At 39.1% G+C, this 12,048-nt stretch overlaps 1 protein-coding gene across 7 annotated transcripts in view; it reads right to left on the reverse strand.

The window, feature by feature from the left end:
• The window catches only part of auts2a (activator of transcription and developmental regulator AUTS2 a), a 285,641-nt gene that overhangs the window by 103,187 nt on the left and 170,406 nt on the right, over nucleotides 1-12,048 (reverse strand). The gene's annotated exons all lie outside the window — the stretch shown is intronic.

Genomic DNA, 12,048 nt, shown 5'->3' on the forward strand with positions numbered 1-12,048 from the left:
CAATTATGGTATGCAGCATGACTAAAATATATTAAGGGCCAAGTAATTTGATATACAAATGTATAAATTCAAATGAAAGGTCCTTAATCTCGGATTAGGATTATTTACTGTACATTTTGTATTTGGATCTTGAATGATACACTGTAGCAAAATATAAGATTATTGGAAATTAATGATGCACTTACAGTATGTAGCTTGTTGTTACATAACTGAAAACATTAAAACAAATTGTAAAAATTGTAAATTCTGATTATAGACAATCAGCTCATATATGCATGGTTGTGACTGCACATAATGTTGAATTCCATAGTAAATAATATATTATATAACATATAACATTATATAACACACAAGTAGAGCATAAATTATGAATCAAAAAAGATGGAGTAAACTGTAGGGTTCTGTTTGTTAAAAGCAACACATTAGCAGAGCATGGTAAGGTGAAAAACATGGTAAAGAAAAACTCATGAATAAATACAGCATAATATTAAATGGCTTAAAATAGTAATTTCAAGGTCCACTTCATTCTTTATCTGCTAATTAGCAATAAACGGACAGATGACTTGGCTTAGGTTGATGTGTTCAGTGCATAGATTCCCTAATGAAGGTTAGGAGAGGGCGGGGATTACAGTAGCATCTTCAGGGCCATTTACACCCAGTGGCAGCTCAGAATGATTGACAGTTTTGGGAGTTTTCAGTCTAGCAACGACTAAACACAAGGGACAGGAAGTGGTAAGAAGGGACGGTTGGGTTAGAAAGAGAGTTGAGAATATTTTCTGGCTAGCCTTCCTCATCTGACCTAATACAGGGTCTGGTGAACAGCATCCAATTTACAGTTCCGGTCCAAAGGGACTCCAGAGGTTCTGCGGTGAGCTGGCAAAATAATGCTCGGCTCATGTATTATAAATACCCAATAAACACACACCCAGCAAGCACACATGCAGCCAGATGTTTAAACCCCATTGCCAGCACTGTAACACTGTTAGTATTACTGTAAAAATACCATGAATCACATATCACTGCACAAGGCGCATATTTTACTTTTATGCATTTGACAGATGCTTATATCCAAAACCACTCACAGTATATTCCAGGTATACATTTAATCGGTATTTGTGTTCCTTGGGAATCGAACCCACAACTTTTGCGCAATGCTCTACCCATTAAGTACCCAGAAACACACACTTACACCGAGCCGTAACGGTCCAGCATGCACAATGCCATGAAGGCTTCCCGAGGCCTTTGTGTCAGAGCTCACATAGAGTTAAAATAATGAGCGAAATGAATTTTTTCCAGCGTGTTGTGATCCATAAAAAACGCCGCTGGCGTCTCCGTCAGCGCCTCCCGCACGACGCGCAGCCTATCGGTTTGATTGTGGAGATATGAGAGGAACGAAATGACTCGCCCTTGCTTGTGAAGCAAATGGAACGCGCTAATAGAACTCATCGCATTACCCGATGCAAAAGTGCCATAGCTCATTACGTCAGGATAAAAGGATATCATTGTAGACGGTGAGCAGAATTGACTTTCTGCGCCGCGACTTGATGATTTAATCAACTGCTTTCTTTCGCTTCTCATCTGCGTGCCTGTCGCTAACGCAGGTACCGCTAAACGACACTCTCTCGCAAGCCAGCAAGCAGAGATAGGGAAGAAATTGCTGTCATTATTCTTTCTTTTTTCCTCTTGCTCTTTTTTCCAAGAATAGAGGTATTTAAATTTTCTCACTGGTGCAGAGAGAACGGCAGCTGAGGAGATTGAAGGGGGATGGGGGTTAATGGAAATACCTTATAGTGGGTGAAGTCAAAGGAACGGTAAGGCTGAAATCACATGTGACATGTATAGGCAAACAGCTTATTTGCCCTTAGCCGTGAGAAACTGCACGTTTCACATGAACACCACAAGAAACACAAAAGCTAAGGGGCAGGAGATCACATTTCCTCCATATTCTTTCCATCACATCCAACTGAAATCCAAATAAAATGTGTGTAAATATATATATATACAGTATATATGTGTGTAGAGATAGACTAGATATGAAATCGACAGACAGACAGAGATAACGGTCATGCATATTTAATGCGATTTCCCCACATATTTAATTCCTCTAAAACACCGGTATTACAGTCATATTGGATGGATTAACGTGGGAATCCATCTCAGCATTTTCATGCTTTTTCTGGCGCTACGCTAATTTCAAAGCCAAACACTTCGGCAAATGATCTTGGCTGCAGATCAATATAGCATGTTAAGCTTATTAAAGCAGCCAATGGCCTCAGTGGAGCAGCCGAGCCATCTGCTTTAGTTAACACTCCCCGACTAGACACACTCCTCAGATTCAGTAAAGAGGAAGAGTATGGAAGTGATTAGGCCTCAGAATAAGACCAATAATGTAACTGATCCGCTCTGCCCCTGCTGTGTTTATGCAGTCTGTACTGCAGCAGGGCATTATGGGAAGAATACAGTACTTCATACTTAAAGACCTTTTGAAACCTAAACTGGAGTTCTGTATATATATAATATTATACACACACGCACGCACACACACACGCACGCACGCATATATATACAGTATATATACATATAAACAGCCTCTGAAAAAAATAAGAGACCAATACAAATTTTTATTTAGTCGGTAAGATGTATTGTGGCCATTCCAGTCCAGAGTCAGTTTCAACAAAATCAAACCTCAGCAGTGACAAAGTCATCCAACAGCAATGTGAAAGACTGACAGCATGACAAGACACATAAAACTGTGATAAAATGCAGGTTATCAAATTTAAAACCGTTCCTAAATACATATTGTTTTATTGCTTAAACGTGAATATGAACTTTTCTGTTATTTTGACCTGTTCATCCAGTTTTCATTTTCTACAAATAAATGCAAATAGAAACAATATATATTTTGTTTAAATTTGAGAGAAATATTGTTAGTAGTTCACAGAATGAAACAAAAACGATAATTTTACCTAAACACGTATAAATAGTAAATTCAGAAAACCTTAAAATGGTCTTTGAGACCGATGGTCTCTTAACTTTTTCCGCGGCTATACAGTATATGTAGGCCTATGTATATTATATATTTTATTATTGAAATATTATATTAAAAAAGACAACATCCCCTCCCCTAAAAGCAGAAATACAACCTATCTTTAACTAGTCTTGTAATGGTTCAAAGAATGGTTCATTGTGTGTCTTGTGACGTCCTTGCGCTCACATTTTGTTTTCTTTCTCAACCATAATTTGGTTGTGAAGGAAATGGCTGAAATGTGTGGTTTTGTAACGTAAACTAAAAGCAATTGGCTACATAATAAAGGGACAAGCTTCCTGTTTTATTAGGAACACATCAACACATAAAAAAATTGTGCACTTTAAACCATTTCATGGGTATTTAAAATCTTTTAATGTTGGACTGGACTAGAAATCTGTGATTCCCCACTAGCATTTGAATGAAGTGTATACCGCCCACCAAAACAGCACAGCAAAAAACTTCTTGACAGAAACGCAGCATGTACATTCAAATGCCCTCAAGCTAAATACATTTCATGTCTTTGCTATTTGAAGTTGAGCCAAAATTACTCTCACAGGCCTCATAACCGCGGGTAACATCAGTAGACAATAAAGGGGTGAAAGCAATCATTTTCCGAGCTTGTTTAATTGCATTTTGCCATTGTTCAAAGCTCTAAGTGCAGAACCAGATTTCACGGATGAAAACCTCAGAGCCCACATCAAACCTGTATGACACACACTGGTGAAAGGCCAACACAAAGAAAAAAGGGGCGGTTTAAATTCAGCACCGCCACGAGCCAAGCACAGCAAACGCTATGAAAACACGTTTCAAAAATATGTCTCCGAAACAGCGAAGATCTGTTCTCGTTTAGCGGCCATTGATATAAAACCGCAGTCAAATGTCAAGTTAGGACGCCGTGTTCGTCCGTTCCGTTTCACGGTCTATTTGCCATTGTGTTGTAATTGGCGCTGTCAATGAACGCTGAAATTAATTGAGACTGATCTGAGCTTGATTAGCGAGGCAGCGGGGTTTCTGAAGGTTGAGGAAAGGCTGGTACGCTCCCTCCTTCCCCACCTCTTGCCTCTTCTATTTTCGCCCGCTGCCTGTCGCTGTCTCGCTCTGCCTGCGGGCTGTGGTGGGTGGCGATGGGGGACAGCTTGAAGAATGGCAACCGTTGCCAGGGTCACTTCTGACAGTGCCAATTTGATGTGCTGCCACGGAGAGCCGTGCGCTCCACCTCCCCTCCACCTCCCTTATTCTCTCCCCTCCTACCTCCCGCAGAAAAAGCTGCGCGTCCTGATGGTTTTCTGATGCAAACTGTGGCACGGCAAAATGGTTCTTCCCCTCCTGCTGCCTGCTTCTCCATCTGCCACTGGGGCCGCGCCGCCGCCGGCCGCCTGCCTGTCACAGCGTGCAGTGAAATTAGCCAGGGAGGAGGCACTCGCTAGCGCTAATTACGTTTTAATCATTGGAAATGTGTTGGCAAATCAAGGCCTGGAGCTCTGCAGAGAGGAGGAGTGTGTGTGTGTCGGGGGGGAAGATGGATAGAAATGAAAAAATGAATAGAGGGAGAAGCCAACGCAGGCCTAGCTAGCGCTCCGAGGAGAAAATGGCGGAGTGCCTTGTGCTTTCTGCTTAGCGTGAGAGTCAGAGTATTGGGCTACAGGGAGACAAGAAGTTTTCAATGGAGCTTTGCGCTGTGAGGTTGAAACCACTTCCTGTCTTCACAATGGCTATTGTGAGTGAAAGATTCCATACTGAGTCAGATAATGTAACAGGTATCGAACTAAAGAGTCAAACATAGTTCTCAAAATAATAAGCACCTATTCATAATGTAGACATATTTTGAATCATATTTTAGCACTATTTTATTACATTCAAAAAGCTGCAATCCGAAGATTTTGCATCACTATCTGTGTTTAAAACATAAAATTGCCACTTACTTTAGCTACTTCTTTAGATGGGTTGATGTCAAATTATGCCAAACTAACGTCAAAATAACTTAACTTAAATAAATGAATATATATTATAAATATTACCAATGTAAATCGGGGTAAGCTAAGGAGACACTGAATTCCACTGAATTTTCATGTACTTGTTCAATTTATTTTTGTTTATTTTTAACCAACTAAAGTTATGGATTGCAGCTTTAAGGGTAAACACAAAGTACAATTTTTCTCTGCAATAATTACCCTCACAAAAACTGTCTGCGAAAAATTTGGTGGCAAACAGTTTGCATGTACGACTATAAAATTGAAGCAATTATGCTGTGATTTTGGCCAAAGGTTGTGCCAGAACACTAATGGAACAGAAACTCATTATTTTCCAAGGGTACAAGTAACATGATGCACAACATGATCCTAACTAAGCCACACATTAAGATAAATAATAGGCTCATGCCCAAACAGACCAACACTGATGTAGGTAACAGGTCATTTAAGTAGCCACTACATTACACATTATTTATATATTCAATGTAATTTTAAGCTCAAGTTTCCAAATAAAATCGAACTAGACAACGCCTAAATATGGCTGACTTGGGTTGGTAACATAAACAATGTCATTACAAATCATCTACCCCCATGACCCAGCCTCTGTGTTCGCCACAGGCCTTTAACATTAAACCTTACTGAAACCTAACCTCACTCAGAAAGAAAACAGCAGCTTTGCTGTCAGCCACGGCAGCGAGGAGAAGGAAATGTATCTCCACAACTTTGACTGGGTTAGGCCATTAAGGCCGCCAGGTTGCGGACTGATGATATTCAGGGACTAATTCACACAGCACCTGCGTGACGTCCAGCTGTCATCTTGATGTATGAGAGGATGAAGGAGAGGAGGAACAAATGAGGAGGGATGTGTCACAGCCAGAAGGTCCTAGACACAGAGAAACCGTCTCCTTCGCTAGCCGTGTGTGTCCCATCCTAGGGCAGCTTTCTCTCTCTTTCCACTCAAGTATGTCCTGTCAGGAAGCAGTCATCTGTTGCATGGCCTAATAACCTGCAGCCTAATCGTGCATCCCCACCCTCCCTCTAAACCACCTCGCCAACATCTGCAGGCAATTTCCTCCCCAATGTGACACTTTCTCCAGACTACATTTGTTCTGGCCATGAGCACTGAATTTAAAAAATGCTAGAGGACTGAGAAGACCTTGTGTTCTGTTCTGAAACCCTAATACTTGTATTTAATGCTTATTATTGAGCCATTAGCTGAACATGCTAATCGTCGCTGTTCTTCTGAAACCTCGGATGTCAGAATTCGCTGTTTTTCCGGAAATGGATTAAAACACTGTACTTTTTAAATGATAAATACTGTGTTGTCAAAGTTGACAAGCATTTTTTTATACTTTCTATTGGTTAGATATTTGCAAAACCCAGTGACAAACATAAAGGGTGACTTATAATAATGATTTATGGCAACAACAAAAAAAATATCACGAAATATGGAGATACTCCTTATTTTACCCTGATTCAAAATAGTTTATAATAATTTAATATTAATAAATATAATTTAAGCTTTTGGGTACAATTTTGTCAGGGCCATTTGAGTTGAACCAGAGTAACTGTACTGTACCTAAAGAAACCTGCAATTTCATGTATCAGAGATGACAATATACAGTAGAGGCAAAAGGTACGAATTGCAGCTTTAAAATAACAAATCCCTTGTAGTTTACGACCCAAAGAGTTTCTCTTTGCATATGGAGACTGCAGCATCGCTACTGCTGTATTTTTAAAACAGCATCCCTGTGATGAAAAACCAATGACGCCAAGCCATATCCAAAGTGTGACAGGAAACTCTGGTGTATAAGATCGAAAGATGTAAAAAGTTGAATTTCAAAACCTAGTGAGCCTTTCTTAGACAACATCAGCCACACACACACTCAGGAAACAAGCGAGGGTTAGTGGTTTGTGTGTGTGTGTGTGTGTGTATGCGTGTACTGTATGTAAATGTGTCTGTGTATCTGGAGGGTATGTCTACCTTTAAAATAACTTGTCAGCTAAGCTGCTTGGGCTGACAGATGTGAGATGGTGCCCTGAGGTTGAGCTTGGCACAGACAGATGGTGCCACGGGGCAACTCGCTTAGCTGATCATCCAAGGGTGGCATTGTCACCCGGCCTGCCAGCCACAAGTGAGAGTGGGAGGCCAATGTGTGTGCGTGTCGGTTAGATATAGACATATAATAAACTTTGAACCTTGACCTTGACAGAGAGAAAGAAGGTAAATGCGTGTGTGCAAATCAGTCCATAATACAAAGTTCCAAATATTAATATTATAATTCAAGAATAAAAATTCTTTAATTATTTACTCATCCTGTATGACTTTCTACGTTATATAGAACACAAAAGAAGATATTTTAAAGAATGTTGGTAACCAAACAACACTGGCCCCTATTGACAATGGACACACAACCACTGAGACATTTCTCAAAATATCTTCTTTTGTGTTTCACATCCAAAAGACGCATTCACTTACAGTACATGTTCATGTCAATTTAAATAAGCCATCCAATCTGACTGAGGTCTACTTAAACAGGCTAGACATTCTTTATCGCCCCAACAAACAAACGAACATGCACAGTCAGTGTGTAGTTCACTCCCTCAGGCGTTCGGAGCTGAAGAAGGTTAGGCGGCAAACAGTTGCTAGCTTAATCAAAGATTAATGGAAAGATTTTCAGACAATTAAATACATCAGATTGCATTGTTTGTACCATTATGGCTCCTCCCTGGAGACCCTGGTCCACTTTGTTTGCATTTTAATTACTGCAGGCACAGCTGACATTTGCTCTGACGCCAGCTGCCATCTTTGTTTTGCTGCTCTTCGTGCCCTCTGGAAAAGAGCAGCGAGGCAGAACAAGTGCGTATGAATGTATGTAATTATGATAACGCCGTATATATTTCACAGTATGCAAATGCGGGTTGACTGGACAATTCAACACGGGTCAAATGCATTTTTATTAACATTCAGTTTTGACTCTAAAATCTGTGTAAACAAGTCAAAACTTTAAAGGCAAGACTGTAATATATTAGCATATTTCTTTTAGCTGCACCTCAGGGGGATAAGTTTGTATGACTCAGTTAGTCTTTGGGTAAGTCACATCTCACGTCTGCTTCATACTTGCCTCTATATGATTCAGAGATTGGGCATAGACATGCTCTCAATACTCCATCTTGCTTTCCTTCATTTATTCTTCATCAAGCGCTCTAATTTTTCCCTCTCTATTTGCATGTATCTTCCTCCATTTTCCTGTCTCTCATCCCCTCTCTCTCTCGCTCTCTCTCTCTGGCTGTAATCACTTTGCTCCCCACACCTGACGGCACACTATTAACTCTAGGTCTCTCCGGTGACCCTGTGGGTCGTTGCCCATCACATCAAGTTTTTATTAGGGAATTTTCCTCATCATTAGCTTCGGCCCAGACGCCCACCATTAATATTCATTCTGCTGCACACTTCCATCATCCTCCATCTCTATCTGACATGCTGCTACACTCTCACCACCTATCATTAACAGAGCTCCATTCAACCGCTCACAGTGTGTGTCCGTTGTGTGGCAGGGATGTAATAGTTTTGCTTTAGAAACACCAAAAATAACAGCCTCAAACCTGCTTTGTAGTCGATTGCAGGTGATATGGGGGAGGGACATTTGAAAGCATCTGATTGGACAAAAATTTGTACAGTGCAAGATGAGTCATCAAGATAAAAACAGTAAATTAAAAAAATGTATGTTGTAAATGTAGCCTACTTTTAGAAGGATAGTTTACCCCAAAATCACAGGTTTGGAACAACTTGAGGGTGAGTAAATGATGACAGAATTTTCATTTTTGGGTGAACTGTTCCTTTAACAGCATAAATCGAGCTGAAAGTTATAAATAATTTACACTCGAGTGATTTGCACACACTTTTGCACATCAGTTCAACCAAATCATTAAAAAAAGACCAATTTGTTCGCTAAACATACATCACTATCACCATGATAAAATGCGATGACTGCATGATTACACGCAGCACTGTGTAACCGCTGCAGCGAAAACACATCAACTAGAGGCCTGACCAATGAGCCCTGCAGCTAATGAACAGACACTCCCACCCACAGACAGAGGTGATAAGACAGACTCCTACAGCGCCTGCAGTGGCCTCGTTCTCTCCCCGATAATACTCCTGCTCCAAAGGATGCTTTTCTAAACACAGACAAACACTGCAGTGCTGGTGAACAGAGGCCTGTGCTAGCCAAAGGCACCTCAAGCTATTAATCGACAATTCCCTGACAAACCAAGATAAAGCTCAGAAAGCCTGCATGGTTGTGTATGTGTGTGCGCACTATAGAATGAATGCTTGCATGCAAAATATCAACAGACTAGGGCTGTCAAATCGATTAATCATGATTAATCGATTCCTAAATAAAAAAATTGTTTGTATAATATGTGTGTTGTGTATATTTACAGTATATGTATATGTATATATATATATATATATATATATATACATTTATAATTAAATATAATTTATATAATGTGTAAATATTAGGGCTGTCAAATGATTAATCGCTATTATTCGAGTCCAGAATAAAAGTTAGTGTTTACATAATATATGTCTGTGTACTGTGCATATTTATTTTGTATTTATATAAACATAAATGTAAGCATATTTAGGAAATATTTACATGTATTTATTTATATTTACTAATAATTAATATTATATATAAATATGTATTACTTTTTATATTTAAAATGTTTCTTATATATATATAAATGTATGTGTATGTTTGAATAAATTCAAAATAAATATGCACAGTACACAGACATATGTAAAATAAACATTTATTCTGGACGTGATTAATAGCGATTAATTGTTTGATATTCCTGAAATTTAAATATATATTATACATATTTCTTAAATATAAACATGTCTGTTTGTGCATTTATTTATACATATAAATATACACTCCACACACACATATTTATAATATATAAATTATTATATACAGTATTTATATTATATAAACACATTTATTTTGGAATCGATTATTCGCGATTAATCAATTTGACAGCACTACAACAAACATGATGATATTTCAAATACACAAAAAATGACGTATGGATAAATTATATATCAAATGAAAAGCTTAACATGCATCAATGTTTTTGGTGTAACAGACCTCTGTCAAATCAACAAATTGATTTATGTCAGGCTTTTCACCTTCAAACTCACTTTAAAGCGTACAAATAAACAACGTGAGCTGCCAATAAACAAAGCACAGATGTGTTGGACGGCACAAAACTCTAATGTTTTTATATTCCAAGTGGCGAGCAGCCTTAGCTTCAGTGCCATTATCATTAGTTCGGAATTAATTTTCCAGACATGCTTGATCCAGTTGTTCTCATACAATCAAATAAACACTTCTCAAAACGCAAACAAGCCTCGGCACATGAACGGTGATGCAAACGTCTCGCTCTCAACTCAGCGGCCCCGCAGAGCTGCCAAAGATCTGCTTTGTAAACAACAAAAATATTTAATTTGAGAGAGTGATGCTGAGCAAAATTAAATTAAAAGGAACTCATGCTAACTGTTAAATTACTCGCGGCGCGCTAAATTGCATTTGCTTTTCCATCGGAGAGATCAAACGCGCAAACTCCAGCACGCCAGCGCTAATTATTTACAGTTTTCACCTCCCTTCCTTCCCAGGAGGCACAATAAACACACTCTCTCTCTCTCCCTCACGTTCCTCTGTGCATTTGCTTATTTTCTTGTTTTTTTTAAATAACATTCCCCCACCGCCTTTCCCGCCGCTCGTAAAACCTGGCGCGTCAGGGTCAAAACTGAGATTGGGATTGTAATCCCTGCGTACACTGGGGTTTCCTTAAAAAAGCAGACCAATTAAAGCAGGATGGGCCCTGTGGGAGTGTTGCCGTGGCAGCGTCGCCATGGGAGCAGAGGGTGAGTGACACCAATGGCTGTCACTGGGATTAATTAGCATGTTAAGTGGCGGAGGGGCGCACTAGGCGGCGGGTGCGAAGCAGAGCCATCTGACACGTACACATGCACCCCAGACGTGTGGTTTGCACCAAAGGTTACACCCGAGTAGTGATCTCACACATACACCCACCTCAAAAGAAAACAAAAACAAAATAAAATCAGAAAAGGTGTTTGCCTGGGTGATCTTAAAAAATCACTTCTAATAAGTGGCAGGCAAAAAACATCAACATGTTTTTCTTCCTATTCCCTATATGGTTCATTTTTATTTTAATAGCAATACTTTGTGAGCAGTTGGCTGCATGGTTCGGCAGAAAGTGAGAAAGAAAATGAGAATTTTTACTTTTTTATATATTTTACAGGTTTTTATATCTAAGAAAATAAAAGAAAAACACGCATTAAACAGATGTCTTTGCCTGCTGCATTGCCTCACTGTTTTTAGCGCCCGGTGCAATCATTGTTGCGTTTTTAAGACTCAAAATGTGTTTTAAAGCCATGTCTGTTTTATGAACTACAAATTATAAACTGACTAGACTCGTTCAAATCAAGAATGATAACTATAAAGATGCATGTCCACACCAACATAACGTTAATTCTTAATCTGCAAGCTGCAGTTTCACATTGTAAATAAGTGAGCCCTTTAAAATCAAATGGATTTTTATTGACCGTCAATGTTTGATCATTCATCAGCTGGAAAAAAGTCTGAAAGTGATCCCATCGATATGGTTTCTGTGTATCTCTACCATTACAGTAGTAATGTGGACGTTATTCTGTAAAATTTCGAAAGATTTTTTAAAACTGTTATTGGAACAACATTGACTTGCATTGATTTGTGTTCATACAATAGAAGTGAATGGGTCCCGCCGTTGTTCGGTTACCAACATTCTTCAACATATCTCATTTTTTTGTTCTGCAGAAGAAAGTCATAAAGATCTGAAATGACAAGAGGGTCAATAAATGATGGTCATTCTTGGGGGAACTGTCCCTTTAACAGAGGACTTACAGTATGTAAGACTTTCTGTGGAATCTCTACAATTAGAAATGGGCTTTATTGTTTGGCCCTCTTCCATCATCTG

This window comes from Triplophysa rosa, linkage group LG22 (genome assembly GCF_024868665.1).
Source record: "Triplophysa rosa linkage group LG22, Trosa_1v2, whole genome shotgun sequence".
Taxonomy (NCBI): Eukaryota; Metazoa; Chordata; class Actinopteri; order Cypriniformes; family Nemacheilidae; genus Triplophysa; species Triplophysa rosa.